The 18,887-nt window shown below is 47.0% G+C and overlaps 2 long non-coding RNA genes across 7 annotated transcripts; both read left to right on the forward strand.

Moving 5' to 3' along the window:
* Positions 1–7,647: 7,647 nt before the first annotated feature.
* LOC124673827 lies at positions 7,648–11,909 on the forward strand. Of its 6 annotated transcripts, XR_006992836.1 has the most exons (7): positions 7,654–7,784; positions 7,869–8,123; positions 8,219–8,294; positions 8,525–8,711; positions 9,225–9,817; positions 10,508–10,605; positions 11,692–11,909. It is a non-coding gene; the product is annotated as an uncharacterized LOC124673827 (long non-coding RNA). The 6 variants fall into 6 exon arrangements; XR_006992834.1 differs by having other exon boundaries at positions 7,648–7,784; positions 8,219–8,711; XR_006992833.1 differs by lacking the exons at positions 7,654–7,784; positions 7,869–8,123 and having other exon boundaries at positions 8,133–8,711; positions 9,225–9,427; positions 9,724–9,817.
* An 838-nt stretch (positions 11,910–12,747) lies between these two features.
* Positions 12,748–13,445, forward strand: LOC124673828. The gene is made up of 3 exons (XR_006992838.1): positions 12,748–12,937; positions 13,037–13,145; positions 13,243–13,445. It is a non-coding gene; the product is annotated as an uncharacterized LOC124673828 (long non-coding RNA).
* The last annotated feature ends 5,442 nt before the right edge of the window (positions 13,446–18,887 follow it).

Below are 18,887 nucleotides of genomic sequence, written 5' to 3' on the forward strand. Positions count from 1 at the left end.
CCTTTTTGTAGTCTCCGGTTATGGTGATCATACCATTGGGACCCGGCATCTTGAGCTTGTTGTAGATATAGCATGCTCTTGCGTGGAACTTGTGGTAGGTGGGCCTGCCGAAGATGACGTGGTAGGAGCTCTTGAAGGGCACGACTTCAAACGTGATCTTTTCTTCGCGGAAATTATGAACATCGCCGAAAGCCACGGGAAGTGTGATGCTGCCGAGGGAGTTCGCCTTCTTACCCGGAACCACGCCGTGAAACTCAGTGGTGCCGTGTTTGAGCTGTTCCTTGGTGAGGTTCATCCGCTCCAGAGTCTCCAGGTACATGATGTTCAAGCTGGCTCCGCCATCCATGAGGCACTTGGAGAAGTCATACCCGTCTATGCGGGGACTCACAACCAAGGCGTAGTATTCTTTTGGCACAGAGGCGGGATGATCCCCCCTGTCAAATGTGCACGGGACTTCCGACCACCTCGACATATCGCGGCACAGCCGGAACTGTGGCGTTCAGGAACCGGGTAGCTGATTTTGTTGCACGGACTGTGGGGGTTCCGAGGAAGGTGTGGTAAGCCCCCACGCTCTTTTTCTCAAAGGGGTTGGTTTTTCCTGCGGATCCGGCTTTGGGATCCGGCGAGTTATCATCCTCGTCCATCGCCTCGGAACTGTCCTCCTCCTTGTCCTTGTTCTTGCCCTTGCCTCCTTTGCCGCGTGGGCGGTGCTTCCGGGCTCGCTTGTATCCCGCCTCCGGGTCGTTCTTGAGGTCGTTGACCCACTTGCAATTGCGGTTGGTATGAGTGGACTTCCCCGTAGCCGGATCCAAGTGGGCCGAGCAGGGCATGTCTCTCGTACTCCTCGTAGGTTTGCGGGCGCGGGATCCGCCGCCGGTGACCTCGGTGCCATGCCGCCGACCCCCGCCGGCTCCGCCTCCACGGCCGCGTCCTCTTCCGCCTCCCGAACCTCCGCGTTGGAACGCCATGGCGACCATCTCGGATCCGCCACTCTTCCGGTCATCGTGGTTTTTGCGTTTGTGGCCGCCGTTGTTACCGCTATCACGGTTCTTCTTCCGCCGGTGCGGGGGATTGCTGTAGGCTGCGATGTCACCGCTCGCGTCGTCATCGGCGGCAGTGTGATCACCGGCGATGGAGATCATCTCATCCAAAGTCGGTTTGTTGGCGTTAGCCAAACATGTAAGCTTATGCCTCGGCATCCTCCTCTCTGCAGTCCACCAATAAAGGCGTACATGGCAGTGGTGTGATCGACGTTTCGCACTCGTTCTCGCATGCCAACCATCGTGTGAGGAAGTTTCTTGAAGTTTCTCCCTTCTTCCGGATACAAGCTTGTAAGTCGCTTGTCTGTGGCGAGTCTTTTGTAGGTGCCCCTGAAGTGTTTCTCAAAAGCGGTCTTCGGGTCGAACCAGAAAAGATAGAGTTTTTCTCGAGGTCACCGAGCCGGATCCGGGCTGGTCCTACAAGGTACAACTCGGAGCATGCGGCAGGCGATATTAGGGGTTCCTCCGCAAGAGGTTACTCGCATTGTAGTAGTCCTCAATCCAGGTATCCGGCCTTTCGGTGCCATCATAATGTTTCGGATTTCCGGGTAGCTTGAGGGAGCTCCTTGGCTTTGGTTCCTCTCGAATCATTCTCGCCAAAGCACTTCGGACCAATGTAGTCGGCTTCCGTACTCGTTAAGGCGGTCCCGTGCGTCGCGCGAGCCGTGGCGGGGAGACTTTGAGCGCGAGCGAGATCTCCGGCCATTGCCTCCGCCTCCACCTCCGCCGCCACCGCTAGGTGGTGGTGAGGAGACCTGCGAGGTGGGCGGTCCGACTACTTGCTTCCGCCATCCGAATCTCCACGTCCTTCCCGGTGCCGACTCCGGCTCCGTGGCTGCCTTCGCCTTGGCGCTCGGCTGCCCCGGTTATTCCGGCGAGGCTCCGGTCACGGCTCCGACGAGGCTCGGGTCGCGGCTCCGACGAGGTTCCGGATCGCGATTCCGGCGAGGGTCCGGACCGCGGTCTTCATTCCGACTTCTTCCGGGCTCGGGCTCGGGAACATTGTTCGGTTCCGGCGAGGTTCCGGCGAACGCTCCTCGTTTCTCGTTTCTTGGCAGCACGTTGTCGCGGATAACAATCGCACCGTGCCCTATGGGCCTGGTGTTTCCGAGCTGGACTACGGCGGCGAGGGGGTCGCGGATAACCGTTGGGCGGAGGAGAGGGGTTGCGGTATCTGTCTCGTCCGGAGTACATCGCATCCTTTCCCTTTCTTGGATCCGACGGAGGCGTCTGAGATGGGACGGGGATCGGATTTGGGTGTTCCCTGGCCCTTCTTCTGCGCTCTGAAGATCCGGTGTGTGATTCATCATCGGGATGCCGATCGGCGCGGGCGTCCTTCTGCGCGGTAGATACACAGTTATCCGGATTGGATTCCAACCCGCGCGAGTATCTCGCCTTGCTCGCTGCTGCATTGCTGAAGCGACAAGTGTGCGGAGATGGTTGATATCGACTTCTTCGTCCTTTTTCTTCAGCAATTCCGCTGCTTTCAGCATGTTGTCCTTTGGAGTTTCCAGCGGCCGGTGAACTCGCGGGCGTGTTGAAGGCTATCCCGCGAGGCGGAATTGCTTCTCTGACAATACGATCAGCCTCCGCCTGCGCGTAGGTCATCTTTACTTCCCACTCAGCCCTCATGCTCTTGACGTGCTCGAGTGTGTTAGTAATCTCGCGGTCCTGTCTCGTCGAAGTTTTCCGGCCGAGCCGCATGATCTGCCCTTCCTATCTTTAATGCAGGCTTCGGCGTCGGCGAGCCTCTTGGCCGTGGCCAGCATCTCCTTTCGGCGGTTTCTAGAGCCTCCGGATCCGCGGCGTGGCCCGGAGTTATAGGTGTGTTAAGAATCGCTCGCGCGGCCACCTCTTCTGCGCGACGGGATTTCCTCCGAAGGGGAATCCCTTTGGGGTCGCACCCGAGACATTGGAGATCCTTGTTGGGATGGCTCGGATTGGCTAACTTGGTCTCCAGCATCCGGTTTGTCCCGAGCCGCTACCGTTGCGAGAACCTCGCTTCGGCTGGGCGGAGTTGACCTCGAGCTGATCGCCGAGACCATACTCCTCCAACTTGCGCACGAAGTCATCGGATTCCATGGACGGGGTGTCTCCGGAAATTGGGCTCGGATTGCCCAAGATCGATTCTTCGACCGGGGCTTCGCCTTCTCCGACGGCTGAGCCCGATCCGGATCTGCGTTGTTTTCCGGGGCCTCGACTCGCGCGGGACCAGCTCCGACTTCATGAGGGGCGGTTCCGGCGGTATGGGCCAAGAAGTGTACGAAGTGACACCTTTGCTTCTCTAACACTCGGGAAACCCAGGCGGATCCGCATTGGTCTTCCACCTTTGTTTCCTGCTCGGGGCGGATTGGGTGGGTTTTGAAATTTCCGGATCTAAGGCGGAATCTTCGCTAGGAAGTTCCGGCGTCTCGGATCGGATCTTCGCGATCGCGTCCTGCTCGGCGGCGGTCGCGTCGGCGCTACTTACCGGTGGGTTTCCGTCGGAATCGACGGTTTCCCCGATGAAGATGTGTATGCCGCCAACCGGGACGATGGAGAGCTTGACGGGGTCGGTTTTAGCCGGAATCCAACACTCATCCGGAGGGACGATCGGCAGATTTCCGGCGTAAAGGACACGCCCCACGGCGATGGTGTCGTCGTAGCTTCCCATGGCGGAACCCTCCCGGTTCCGGCCTCCAGACGCCGCAGGCCCCACGGTGGGCGCCAACTGTCGTTGCCTAATCGACGGTACCTCGGAGGAGGGATCCTCACAAGGGGGAGAAGAAGTAGGGGCCATAGGGCGGAGTGCACACGGGACGGTGGTACGCGAGTTACCCAGCTTCGGAACACCTGCACGATGACAGGGCCTACTCGCTGCTTGTCCGGAATTATCCGGGCGCTTTCGCGTTGTTACAATGAGTTGTGGTTGTGCCTCTAGGGCTCCCGGGATCCGGCTTATAAAGGCGCACGGATCTAGGGTTTACACGGAGAGTCCTAGCCGGATTACGAACAGCCTAACTACGGTACAATATCTTGCCGTGCACGTCACGGATCCGCCTTCCACATACGTCGTACTGGATCCGGGTTCCTCATGGGCCTCCATGGATCCGGGTTACTCCTATGTCGGTACGGATCCGGCCTGCCGATCCTGGGCTGGACTTCTTCCTTCATGATCAACAGCAACTGGGCCGCCCGATGGGCCACATGCCTCATCACCGTCTGTGGGCCACCCGGGCTTGCCGGATCTAGGCACTGTCGATGGTACACCTATGAAGTATACCCACAACAACCTTGGTTCTGGGTTTTTAGCATATTTGGGAGGTATGCAATGAGGCCCGAAACTTTGATGTGAATCCAAACCCTAATCGCACGGGAGGGGAGTTCTTGACTGGTGATAAAGCTGCATCTCTTTACACCATGTCCAGTTCAAATGCGAGGCTTCTCAATGTGGCGTTACCACCTTGGTGCTTGTCTAGTGGCCTGTCGACGACATCTTGAGGGGCTCCCGTCACTGGAGTATGCTGAAGCTTTGGCCTTTCAGGTCTGGTGTCACCGGCTCAGGATGGAAGGGATGGACAACATGATATTCAAACCTGCAGCGTCTCAATTCCTTAGTGATGGACAGATCTTCTATCGATATCTTAAATAAATCATGCGAGAGTGCAAGTTCTACTTATGTTTTTCATTCTTTTCCAGATTGGCGTTTGATTCGATGTCTTGGAGCTTTCTGTTCGAGGTGCTTTGGCGCATGGGTTTTGGAGAGAGGTTTCTAAAGTGGGTCGCCTTGTTGCTGAACACGACGAACACTAGAGTGCTGGTTAATGGAGTGCCATGAGAGAGATTTGTGCACGTGAGAGGTCTTAGGCAAGGAGATCCAACTTCACCCATGTTGTTTGTGAGTTGTGACGGCTATGGAGGTGTTGACGGCGGTTGTCAAGAAGGCCGCGGAGAGGCATCTTTTCTCCAGGCTAGCGGGGATTTCGGAGATGTAGAGAATCTCGGTCTACGCTGATGATGTGATTATCTTCTGCAAGCCACTGAGCATAGAGCTAGAGGCGGTAAAGGTCGTTCTCCAAGTGTTTGGCGAGGCATCTGGGTTGCGCGTAAACTATAGGAAGACCTCAGCCACGCTGATTAGAGAGCATGAGGGTGATGCGGAGAGAGTTGCGGAGACGTTGGGCTGCGAGGTGTTGGGGTTTCCCATCAAATACCTTGGCATGCAGCTAGCGCTAAGTAGGCCCCTGACAAAAGCAGAGTGGCAACCGCTGATTGACCAGGTTATACACTGTGTTCCGGCTTGGCAGAGAGGCATGATTCAGAAATCAGGGAGGCTTGTTCTCATCAAATCGGTGATAAGTGCGCGACCTATACATCAGTTGATGGTCGCAGAGGCGCCAGCTTGAGTGCTTGAGGAGCTGGTAAAGTGGATGAGAGCCTTTTTCTGGGCGGGAAAGAAGGAGGTCAATGCAGGGCAATGCATGGTAGAATGGGACACGATATGCAAGCCGACTAAGTTCGGAGGCCTTGGAGTGAAGGACCTAAGATTGCAAGGGTTAGCCCTCAGAGTAAGGTGGTGTTGGCTGCGTCGTACGGATCCATCGAGGCCATGGCAAGGTCTGCCATCTATTAATGATCCGGAAGCCAATGAAGTGTTCCAGAGAAAAGCGCAGTTCGCGGTAGGAGATGGTGAGAGGATCCTCTTCTGGAGGTACAGATGGATAAATGGGAGAAACATGGAGGAGATTGCGCCAGAGGTAGCGGCGTTGGTACCAACGAGAAGGAAGAACGTGAGGAAGGTCAACGATGCCTTGTATGAGGATGCATGTCTTTTGGATGTTTCTGGAGAGTTGTCCATTGACGGATGGATGCAATGCACCCTGCTTTGGGAAGAGCTGGGAGAGTGCCTCGTGATGACAATAGACCGAATCAGATCACATGGAAAGGATCGGCGTCTAGGCGGTACTCCACCAGGGAGACTTACAACATGCTTTGCATGTGGAGGATTACATGGAGTACGGCCAAGCCGATTTGGAGATCCTTTGCACCCCTTAAGTGCAAAATCTTCGGATGGTTGGCGATAAAACGTAGGCTTTGGATTTCCGATAGGAGGGCTCGACATGGCCTACAGGATCGCCCAGACCCCTGTGTCACATGCCTCCAGGAGGAGTATAATGTCGATCATATTCTGGCGCTGTACCCGTACGCCAAGATGGTCTGGTTCGGCTGCCTGAGAAGATTGGGATTGCAGCTACAGGAGCCGCAGGAGAACACAAATCTGGAGAGATGGTGGACAGAGGCGAGAAAGAGACTGCGAAAGGAGGATAGGAGAGGCTTTGACATGTTCATTCTGCTGATAGCCTGGAAGCTTTGGAAGCAAAGGAACACCCGGATGTTTGGGAACTTGGATAGATAGTTCTCCACGGCACAGATCATTGATAGAGTCTTCGAGGAGTTCAGCCTTTGGTGGGCTGCGAGGGGAGGAGAGCGGAGAGTTATGTTGCGAAAGTAGGTGTTGAGTTCTGGTGGTGTGCGTGAGTTGGCCAAGGACAGATGTTCGCATCCCCCGTAATTGTTGTTGCTCCCTTCTATAAAGATATGGCACGCTTTTCGCGTGCCCGTGAAAAAAAAAGATTGTATCCGGGACTCTTTGTACTAATAATATTTAATCATTTAACTTCCATCCTTCCTTTCTCTTTAATTTCCTTGACTCATCGAGGGTTTCTAAGCTCTAAAACTAAACTTTGACTCGAAAGAACTTTCAACCAAATTTGTCCTTTTTGGTGAGGTATGTCTGAAGTATGAAGCATGCCGTCGTTGGCATTGGTGAAAGTTCTTAAATACTTGTATGTGAAAATCACTTTTGATCTTAGGTGCATATGTTTCTGCCCCCCAAAAATATTTTAAAATGTCAAAAAATATCCGAACAAAAATTTAACACGTACATTTCGATATTCTGTGCACGGACGCAAAGTTTTGCGAAAAAACTGATATTTTTTATGTCCTATGTAAAAAAATGTCTCGTGAAGAGCTGATGTTCAGCATTGAATTTATCTTTTCTACACACGACATCTAACCTGTAATAGATGCCCCCCATAGGGGCCTTCTCAGGCCATCCACGGGACTCGGCGCGCGCGGGCTGGCCCCTGGTCTGGTTTTCTCTCAACTGATTGGGCCACGCGTCGCTATTTGAGTGGGTCAGAAGCCACGAGAGACAAAACGAGCCCGGGTGAAACCTAGGCCAATCGAGCGCATCCCCCCCCTCACCTTCAGCCGCCACCCCCGTTCCTCTCTCCGCGCGTCGCCTCCTCCATCCTAGCAACCCCCACCGATCTCTGCTGAGCACGGAAGCCGCCGCGCCTCTCTCTACCTCTGCCCATTCCCTTCTGCTCCACCACATCTTGGTCGACCCGGCGCCTCCCCATCCTCCGGACGAGCTTGTCGCATCGCCAACATCGGGACGAGGCGCAGGCCGCCGCTCGAGCCGCGACCCATCTCGCTGCTCGCTGCGCTGCACCGCCGTGTCGTCCCAGGGAGGAGCTCGGCTTGTGGCCAACAGATGCAGGGCAGCCCGCTGCTCGCACCACCCGCCGCGCGCCCTACTTCCCCGGGGGAACAATGGATAGAGCTCCGTGGCCGGCAGATGCAGGCTGATAACCTGAACCTCATGGTTCTGCCCCAGTACCCGAACCCTAACCCTTCTTTTTTCAGCCAGAAGTAGGTCTTCCACATCACCGGTTCGAGATCTTTCTCCCTGGTTGAATGGTAAGGTGGATCTGCCGATGTAGAGATATTGCTGCAGGCCAATTGTTTGATGATATGCTTATCAGGCATGGGATTCCATTGCAGGATATCAATGGTGGTGAGCTAGTGGTTGTGACGTGGGGCATGAAGCCAATGTACTTGGTGGACCGGCCAGCGAGCTCGCCCTTTCGTCCTCATGGGGGACGCTGTAGTCCGGGCAACGTCTTCCCGCGCCACTACGTGGTTTCCAGCACTGTCGAGAGATTTAGGAGGATGGTCTATGCGGCCTCCGGAGGCGGATGATCTACGTGGCCTCCCGCACTGTCGGGAGATTGGGGAGGACGGTCGTCCGGCTGAGAGGTTCGGCCTCCTCATCTCCATCCACATCACCAGCGTCTCCTCGCGGGTCCCATGTCTGGTTCCTAAGGCCTCACTCCATCTGCACCTACTTCCAGGAGCTGGGGTTGCGGTGGCCAGGATGTGCGCCTGTAACTCGACCCGTGCCGTCGGCCTCTGAAGTGCTTCTCCCAGGTATGGCATCAACACTGTTGATTTAACAGGGGTTGGTGATGCGGCTCCGGCACAGGCTGGATGACCTTGTTTTCCAAGGTGATTTGCTCCTGTTTTTCTATCTCTAACCATCGTGGATTGGTTTATTTTTTTGTAATCAATTAGTAGATTCTCATACATTACACATACTTGAAATACCTGTTGATTGGGCAGCTGCACAAACTGACTAATCTAATGGTTATTTTTTGTAGATTGATCTGTATTTGGAGGTGGTACATTTGATGAGTATAAGTATGGTGCAGTACGAGCCATTTTGATTATTTACTCCCGAGTACTGTACAAATATGAGAGATATTCATGCATCTCATATTACTGAAGAATACCTCGATGAGCATACTCTAAACCTTGATGTTCTCTTCAACCCAAGAATAAATTTTGGTATGATTTTGCACATTGCCATCATTGAAATTTGAATATGCATGTGAAGTATAATAATAATTTAACTTCTGTAAAGTGCTTAATACTCCCTCCATTCCGAATTTGTTGTCACTGATTTATTTTGTGCATGGGCTTTCTTAGAACAGAGGGATTACTTTATTTTGTGCTTGGGCTTTCATAGAAACTATTGAGAATTTGGGATTTGTTTACATTGCTTAGAGACATTATGCACCAGATTATCTGCCTCTTATTGTTGACGTAAATAAGAAAGGCGTATGAAAATGATTTTTCTTTCATTTTCTACCTTTTCTCATATTTGTGCAAGTTAAATTTGTTCTTGCAGATTCAATACCATGTTGTTTTTAGTTATTTCGGTTGTATATGACATTCTGCTTTTATTATTTTGAAAGTATGCTGAATGTAATCGCTCAAGTTCTGAACCAACTTATAGCTCAAGTTCTTACTATCTTTCTGAATTCATTCCAAGGTTTACATTGTGTTCTGTATTTATAGATTCGCTGACTAGACGAGCAAGGTAACCAAGCCGAGGAGAGACCTGTTGATTTGGACTTGCAGGAGCATGTCTCATATGGCTTCACTATGGTGCTCACATTATCGGGATTTTCGGATTTCCTCTTCATATGTTATTCAATAGTCAAGCTGATTGAAGTGTACTATTGCAACTTGTATGTATGTGTTCACCAGTGCTGCAGTAGGTAAATGAATTTTAATTGGCATACACATTAGAAGAAATTAGTGTGTTTCACGATAAAATATGCTTTACAAGTGCATGAGGAAGGACATTTTCTTTGAACTTACTGTTTGCAAATTCTCAGATGGGGATTTATTGCGGTTTTGAGTATATCAGCCAGTTTTCTGTCGTTTCCTTAGCCTACCATATTCAACACAGAGAATGAATGCTTATATCTACACCGTTATTTCACACAAAACAATTTTGATTGTACATTGATTATTAGTGAGCTAGGCCAGTATGACCTTTCGTAAACTGCAGGTATATAGAGCCAGGGGAGATAGGGAGGTTGCCAAAGATGGACCTAGGGCGAGGAGACTCTTTAACTTTCAACGGAGCACAACCATATTAAAAGGTATGGATCTCATTGTGCACAACTCGGTTGAGTTTGTGAAAGTGAAGTGACTCTTTGTGCATATTATTTAGTAATATTTTCATCAATATACGCGTGGTAAGGGCTGATTATTTAAATTTTAGAGTAGGAGCAGTGACCATGTTTAAGCAACCTATCCATCCTTCTTATGACTACTGCATGCATTTACTCAGTGCTCAGACTATTAGAAGCTGCACCGCTTTCAAGTATAATGTGATCATCTTAAACAATTTTCAGTTTCGACAGTGTCATGCGTACATAACCTGTACTTTCTATTGGTAGTTGCTTCCACGATGTTAAGGGATGCTCCACTTGCAAACACGATGTAAGCAGTTTAGGCACTGTCGTATTTAACTATTTATATGATATGTACTTCTACTTAGTGATATGCTCCTGGTTTAGGCGCAGTCAGCATTCAATTTCGTGCAGCTTGTGGTGCTATGTAAGGGTATGGCCAATCAGTCTACTGATTAGTGTAAAACTGTGATCAACCAGTTTACTCAAGGATAATCTTGAGTTCTTTGTCTTAAAATTTCCCATGGTTAAATTTAGTTTACTCAACATTAATCTACAATCTATGTATGATTGTATCCCTTGCCTCTAGAATTTTGTTTAATTGTCGGTTCTGAAAATGGCCCATTTGAGACAGACATTAAAGTAACTGAATTTCAGGATCAAGTGAGCTCACCCTGGGCTGGCTGTAGCATCACTGTGGACGAACCGATGATGGTCCCGTAAAATACACTGACATAGTGTTTCAGGACAAACAGGTATTCAGCCTGATCTTTAGATGTCTGGACGTTTAAGTTCTCGCGTATTGAGTTTACGAATTTGTTCTTAGATGATGTTTTTGCGTGAAATTTTTCATGTGCCTTCAGAACTATTTAGAGTTCTGGTATTTGGAGGATATTTCTTGTGACATCGAACCACAATAGCCTGGAAACATACTAATAGTTTTCCTCTTGTGTTTTTAGAACTCTGGGACTGGACTGAACTTTTTTGACAAATCACCCACTCATCTTATAATATATCATTGATCGGTGGATTTTGTAGGAAAGGATGATCAAGATATGGAAATTTTGTGCATGACATGAAGCAATAGAATTAATGCTTTCTATAAACATATCTGAACTATCGACCTCATTGTTCCATATGTATTTTCCCATACGTTCTCCCTATGTTTTGAGTGATTAGTTGTGATACTTCAAGTAAAGTATGCTTTTACAAATTTGATTTCCCAACCCTGCATTACCAAGGGCTCTCTTTGTTTGGCCTTTTCTTTCTTGATCATATCTTTTCACTTTATTGTAATGTATGGTAAACCGCTAAACTCCCTAATTTGGCCATGACTAAAGTATGTTATTATCGTATTGCCAAGGGTTTTGCATGATCGGGCCATGATAAATTATGAGTTAATAAAACATGAGTTCTAACGTGATGCTTAAAAATACTTGCACGTGTGGTATATGGTGTCTAAAGAGAGCCCCAGAGTCGCCCGAGCCAGGGAAAGGTTCACGAGAGACATGCTGCTTTGGCTTGAGCACAACACAAGGTCTGATTTAGTTCAAGTGTGAGAGCAGCAGTAAAAATAATTGGGTTCATGGTGTACAAAATCTGCTCCCGCAGGTTGATGTAACTGATCTGGTAGGACACCAGCTAGAAACACTAAAACTCAATACATCAATAAAACATGGCAGTATCATGTATGGATTTCCATTCCAGTTTGAGGCATGAGTTTAATAGCGATATGGGTTTGTAATCATTTACCCCTGTAGGAGAACTATTTTTTTGATATACGTTATTAGATAATTATTTATGCTGCCCAAGATAACTTTTCCTTCTGAAAATTGCTGCAGTAAGTTATCGAACTGAGGAGCCACAATATCCCAACAAGTCTTAGGAAAACAGCAGTTAAAGCCATCAGGACCTGGAGCTTTGTCACTAGGTATTTTCTTGACAACATTATCAATTTCCTCTTCAGAGAAAGGACTAGATATATTTTCAAGGCTAGGAATAGAATTGAATAGATTGTGTAATCAAATTTCATTTGGTGTAGATCAGTGACTTCTAATCTTTTGTTACAATCTTGAAATAGGGCAAGTGATCTTCCAACATAAACCTGCGAGAGTAATAGAAGCAATAGCATTTCTTCTATGCCTTTCTGTTGCCACTATCGAAAAATTTAGTATGTTCATCTCCATATTCTTTCCATTTCTCTGCACATCTTTTTTCCCGATATTGTTGCTTGTAGGAATGCAGCCTTCATATATTCGATTTTAAAATTTTGTTGAAGTTCCATTCTGGAAGTGTGAGGATTCTTTATTGCTCTAATTCAACAACTTGAGCAAGCACCATTTGACATTTTTCAACAAATAAAGATAGCTGAGACAAGTATTTGTTCCATTCTTTCAATGCAGTTCTTACATTTTTCAGTTTAGTATTCAGAATAATTGTTGGATTGTTGCTTTTAACAGGTATTTTCCAAGCATTACTTACTGTTTCTTTAAATCCTAGATGTTGACCCAAATATTCTCAATCTGAAATGCTTTACTTCTGGGGATTTTTTTGTTCCGTGTCGACTCGGTGCCAAAGAAAGAGTCGATTCGAAGCCTGCCATCTCTGAATTCATTAACAAATATTTACCTGGGACTGGTTAGCTGACCTGACTGTAATTTAGAAATGCCGAGAGCTTAGCCACGCATCGAAAAGGGCAGGGTTGTGATCTAAAATAATTAACTGGTTATACAATTTGTTTCTTATGGTTCCTCACTAGGAGGCATAAAACGCAAGCATATGATCACCTCAGGGCACTCCTGATACTAGACCACTTCTTCACCATGGCAATACATGATGTTGCTCAAGTATATGTCAAGAGGCAATTTTCTCTTCATGCTGCTAGCAATGGATGCAAAATTAAAATACCTGTGGATATACAAATTTTATATCATTCCAAGTGAAGCCTCAATTGCTTATAATTACTAGATTTCAAAGCATACAATTATCAGCGTATACATAGAATGTGAGAAGAGGCAGCATCGTGTGATCCTCTCTCCGACCACCCATGGTTCCTCTCTTGATGGTTGTCATTGTCCTAGACCCTAGGTGAGTTTTTACAATTATTTATTTCTTATAATCCATGTGAAGATTCATCTTACTTTTAATCAAGATTTTGATCAACCTTAATTTTTTGGTCTTTTGTAGAGATTGAGCTGGTCTTAGAATCTGCCATCTTCAATCAAGGCACTCTGAGAGTAATTATGGGAAGTTGCAAACACTTGGTTGGGAAAAGTGTAGCTGAACTAATAAAGAGGTAGGACTTGACCACTTAACCTCTTGATTTTCCTGACAGTGAAAAAAATATGTTTATCTCTCTTTTTGGCTGACAATGTGCTTTTTTACTATTTCAGGTATACATTCACTAGCTACAATGATATATATAAAGTAGATATAGATAGAACATTGGAGAAGGATCCTCATGGCATTGCTCTTGTGGATTTCGTTAACTCGATTTGACGTCAAATTATTCCTTTAGTAGATGGCTCAGTTTATGTGGATGTTCCTTCTGCACTTCTGTTGCTCTTGATATATCCATGAGTGTTTGCTACTATAATATAATATATCCATGAGTGTTTGCTACTATAATATAATATACCTGTGCTTTATCCTAAGATCATTATGTCGACTTCATTTTCTAAAATCAAATAAATGGATTATCATATTCCACCTAAATTTTAGCAGTGTTATACAAAGTGTGCACCGACACGAATTTCACGGGATCGTGCGCCAAGGCGCACATCTAAATCTAGTAAAAATAATAGTTTGAGTGTGGATCTGGGCTCCACCGGTTTGTTGCACACTCACATCCGGCCGTGGAAGCAACGCGTCTGAATTCAGATCTCGATGGGCGTCAGGTTGAATGTAGGGCTAACCATGCGTTGTCCTCAAATCATGTCATGGTCCTGCACTAGCATGGTACGCATGCAGCTAAGATACTTGTCCTCTTGCCGGACTAAGAGAGGCTATGGAACTTCATAGTCGCGCTTGCCGTAAAGGGTTACATGCTTAGGGCATCTCCAGCGGCGCGACGTATTTCGGACACCTAAAATATCCACGGGCGTCCGTTTGCGTCGCGAGGCGGACGCGGAAAGCGTGTCCGTTTGCGTCTGGGGCTGGCTCCAGCGGGGCGATGCAGTTTGGGCGCAGGCCAGAATTCAAAAAATAGAAGCACGTATAAACTTTTGCACCAAATTTACAGCCGCATTTTGAGGGCTCAAACAAGTTCACCCCACTTTGCATATCGGACTGCGCAAAGTGGAGACCAAAAGGGGCACAACAAGGCCTGTGCAGCAATAAAAATGTCCAAAAGGAGGCCAAGGTGCTGGGCGCATGGCGCGGCGATCAGGCGTCTCGCGCGCGGATTTCGGCGCGCCTCTTCATGAACCAGGCCCTGGTGTCGTCGTCGACGCTGCTCAAGTCGGCTAGCATGATCCTAGTGTCCTCCGCAAGGATCTTGGCCTTGGCGTCCATCCTCCTAGCCTCGGCGTCTGCCTTTTGGACCTCAATTACCTCTTTGGCGAGGTTGTGGTAGATGGCAGCTGCGGCCTCTTTTTCCAGACGCCTCTTCTCGTCCCTAGCAGCCAAGGCGGCACGATTGTCGGCCATCATCTTCTCCATGCTCATGGTGAACGCAAGGGCCTGCGCCTCCCGCCGTAGATCGGCCTTGGTAGCCTTGTGGCCTCGTGGACGAGGTGGAAGGGCCGGACGGCCTTGATCGTCGTCCTCGCCGTCGAGGTTGATCGCTGTCCCATTCCTCACGGCTTCGTTGTAGGCCGCATAGCTTGTCATCCACTTGTTGGCGTTCTTGAGCACGTTCCGGCAATGGACCATATGGAAGCCCTTCTTATGCGTCGCCCGAACTTCTCCAAGGCGCGGGATACCCGCATTCATAGCCGCCAATGATGTACATAGAATGATGCACATAGTGTTGAATGATGATGGTTCTATCGTGTTTACCACCTGTCATGACGCCGGCGCCGCTTACGGGGTTGTTAACGAGCATGTTCGACCGCCGAGCAAAACTTGGCTGTCTCTTGCTTGATGTAGTTCCATCTTTTTCGGAGGGACTCTAACGTCCGAGGGCTTGTGATATTGTAGGGCGGGTGCCGCCCTGGTCTCGTTGTACCGTCTGCGAGACCTTGGCCCAATAGACCTTGCCCTTTTGCTGCGCGCCATTAATGCAATCATTGCTCGATGCAAGCCATGCTTCGCACAAGCACTTGTCCTCCTCGTCGACGAAGCCTTGTGTCCTGTGGCTCTCCCCCTTCTTCTTCGCAGGCTTTGTTGGCGCGTCGTCGAAGTCGTCCACCGACACGGGTGTTGGCTGCGCCTGCTGGGTGGCGAATGATGACCCACAAGTATAGGGGATCGCAACAGTCTTCGAGGGAAGTAAAACCCAATTTATTGATTCGACACAAGGGGAGACAAAGAACACTTGAAAGCCTTAACAGCGGAGTTGTCAATTCAGCTGCACCTGGAAACAGACTCGCTCGCAAGATGTGATGACCCAGCGTACCACTGCATGGTGTAGTACACAAGTCGTTGACATAACACAAGTGAAACACCGTTCCACTCATATTACATCTCTCAGAGTGGTACAACAGAAACATATGCGAGTCCAAGGTATGTCTATAGAAGTACACACGAGCTGTTTACATAAGATCAACACAACCTCCTACTTTACAGTGAGGTAAAACTTCAAATAAAGCTCCAGAAGAACGACTCGTAGTCTATCTTATTGCTATCTCAAGTTTAAGAGCTACTTGGCTTGCTATAGAAATCTAGCACTTAGATGCTAGGATTAGGGAAAGGTTCCCTTCTATTACTAGTCTAAGTTTCCACTCTAGCTGATGCAGAAGTTGACTCCATTGAGTTCTTTGATTAGATTCTTCATCTTGTTGCAGTTGACTCCTTTGTCTTCAAGTTCCACGGTAGTTTCTCCTTCGGTGCCTTGATCTAAGAAGGGGGTTCAAATGGGATAGAATGAGTACGAGCGTACTCAGCAAGTTCATATTAGGAAATAGGTGTATCATGCACTAGCTACAGCCATAGACCAGAAAGTCATAGGCCAATGCAAGTTTTCGTAAGCATTTCTTCAAAAGGTTTATTTTATTCTGAAAACTATGCCGTCAGTCTTCACAGGTTGACTAGAACTTCATGGAGTTCCTTTCCTGCCGCGTTCGCAGTTCCCTTCCCGGAACAGGGAGTGACAGTCACAATTCAGTATCCTCTGCAGAGGTGCGTTACTTTTCCCATAAGAGACCTTATCCTTGATACCAACCAGGTGCGCTTTCCCGTCCACACTTCCTTGGTGTGGGGCCAGGTGTAAGATCCAAGCCAATCACTGCCTTCTCCGCGACCCTGCAAACCCACCCTTTTGTCCACCCGTACACCCCCAGTAGACTTCTCCCGATAATACGGCTTCACTCACGGTGCACTTTGGATAATCCATCATAGACCGTAGAGCCCGACATCACACACGGATGGGGATTTAAAAGGCTATCCCAACCTACGGCAGTGCCTCCAACACCCTGCGGCTCTACCAATCCGTTGGCGTGCAGAAGGGAAAAGATACAGCTGACTTCCCCAGAGCCATTATAGATCTTATGGTCAACGCGATTTGTACGGCGCTAGAATCACTGGACGGCATTGGTACTTAGTCCTAGATGAGTAGTACCCATGCAATGGAACCTCCACCATATCAACACATACCATGGTTCCATTGCCCACCACATAGTCATATTCATAATTGTAAAATAATACTTTGCTTTTCAATGCATGAGTGATAAGTATAGTACTTTGCATATAGTTTGATACAAATAATCAAATGACATGAGCAAGCGATGAACTTGCCTTTCTTGACCGCAAGATTATGCAGGCAAAAGCTTCGATACGTGAGAACTCCAAATGCTGAAATACCATCATCGTCCGGTAAGGACAATGTTTAAAGAACTGGCAAAAATGCTATAATGTATAGTATGAGATGCAATCGTCCCGAGCGTAACCTAACCTCGATGATTTAGGATGTATGAGTTGTAAAGATTTCTTTAGGGTTGGTTGCACTTTTAGAATGGTTCTCAAACAAGGTTCTTATTAGGGTTTGGTTATATTAGCATCATAATCAAGTGATATAAGACATCATAACAATCATACACATAAAGAATAATGGTGGAATAATAGATAAAGAACAGCTTGTTAATTTTAAGTTCTACGTAACATGGTTGATGATTACTTATACTATACTTCAAAAGAATAACTTTTGAAGAACATGCTGTTTAAGTGATAATAGGTATTTCAAAGAAGGATTAGGGCTTCTAAGGTTTGATTGACATCTGTACTTCAAAAGAATAACTTTTGAAGAACAGGTTAAATAAGAATATGAACTACTATCCATAGGAGTTATGGCTTTCTAGGGTTTACTATTGGATTCATTTAGTTCACTAAGTAATGCTTAATGGCTTCTAAACTAGAGGGTTTCTTATTTCTTTAACAGGGTTTAGTTGGATAGGAGCATGTAATGTGAATTACTACACAAGGTTGATACTAGGGTTCATCATTATAGTTCTACTAGGGTTTGATGGTTGAGGTTGATTCTAATGGTGTGGTATTTAGGAGTGGTGATCAATGGCATTACTCTAATTAACAAGCTAGGGTTTGCATCTAGGTGGCACTAGTGGATCATATAGGTGTTAACCAAAAACAAAGTCATGAAATGATGGTCTCATGTGAATTGGTTCTATGTTGGTGGATCATAAGTATGCATTCATTTGTTTCTTACTAGAGTTCTATAGGTATAGATGAAGCTTATATGATTACATGAGCTAAACCCCTAGGGTTTTAGGATTGCAACTATTTAGGATGAACACATAAAATAATGGGATCAAGGTCTTACTTAAATTAAAACTAGGGTTTCTAAATTATGGTACAACTCTTGAACTAATAATTAACAATGGAGGTGTGATCACTAATTACTTTTAAACACAATTAATAATGATACTAGAATTTTATTAATTTTAAAGATTCACTAATTCAGATAATCACTATTTAGGGTTTAATTAAAAACTAGGGTTTAACAATTGTTATTAGGTTTTTAAAATACTTAACTTGGTAACTAAAGATGTTTAAATAAACAAGTTTTGAATTACCAAAATAATATTGACTTATAATATTTTCTTGAGTTATTACTATTTAGAGAAAATAGAAAATAGTAATTTGCAAATTAGGGTTTATGAATTACCACTAATAATTAAGTTAATGTAAATATGATAAATAAAATTAATCCTAACATTTTACTTAGTTACTGAATAGCTAATATTTAATTTTGAAACTTCACTAGTTATTGAATTCAAATTGTATTTTAAATAATTGAAATGGCATAATTAATAAGGTTTAAAAATAAGTGGATTTTTATTTTGACACACATTTTTGTTTTATATTTTTTTTTGAATAGAGTTTATTTTTTTTGAACATTTTGATATATTATTCATAATTTTCTGAGTTGATATGAATTTTCTAGAATTTTGCAAAGTCTCAGCAATTTACTGGAATTTGAGATAAACCTAAATACTAAATGTACCGGTTCACACCTAGCTACAGAGACAGACAGGTGGGGCCGTTGACTGGGTCACTTGCCACGCGGGCAAGGACCAGTCAACAAATGCTGACGAGGCAGGAGACACATCCCTCTCGTCGTCGGCTCGACGCCGGCGACCAGACGAGGACGGCGCCGCCGCTACAGGGTTCCCCCGAGCTTCCCGTGAAGTGCGTTCGAACGAGAAGAGGATGAGGAACACCCTGGTGGTGGCGGAATCAACTATTGGTGCCCGGAACTTCATCGGAGACGATGACCCACGGCGGTTTACTCCGGCGAGGAATCGAATCCGATGTTAGGATGGATGACAGAGCAAAATAAAAGGCTCCAAAGGTGCGTATGCTCACCCTGAAGATGATGATGTGCTCGACGGGGACGTTGGTGGTCGGAGACGAGCTCACCGTC

The sequence above is a fragment of the Lolium rigidum genome, chromosome 7 (assembly GCF_022539505.1).
Source record: "Lolium rigidum isolate FL_2022 chromosome 7, APGP_CSIRO_Lrig_0.1, whole genome shotgun sequence".
Classification (NCBI taxonomy): domain Eukaryota; kingdom Viridiplantae; phylum Streptophyta; class Magnoliopsida; order Poales; family Poaceae; genus Lolium; species Lolium rigidum.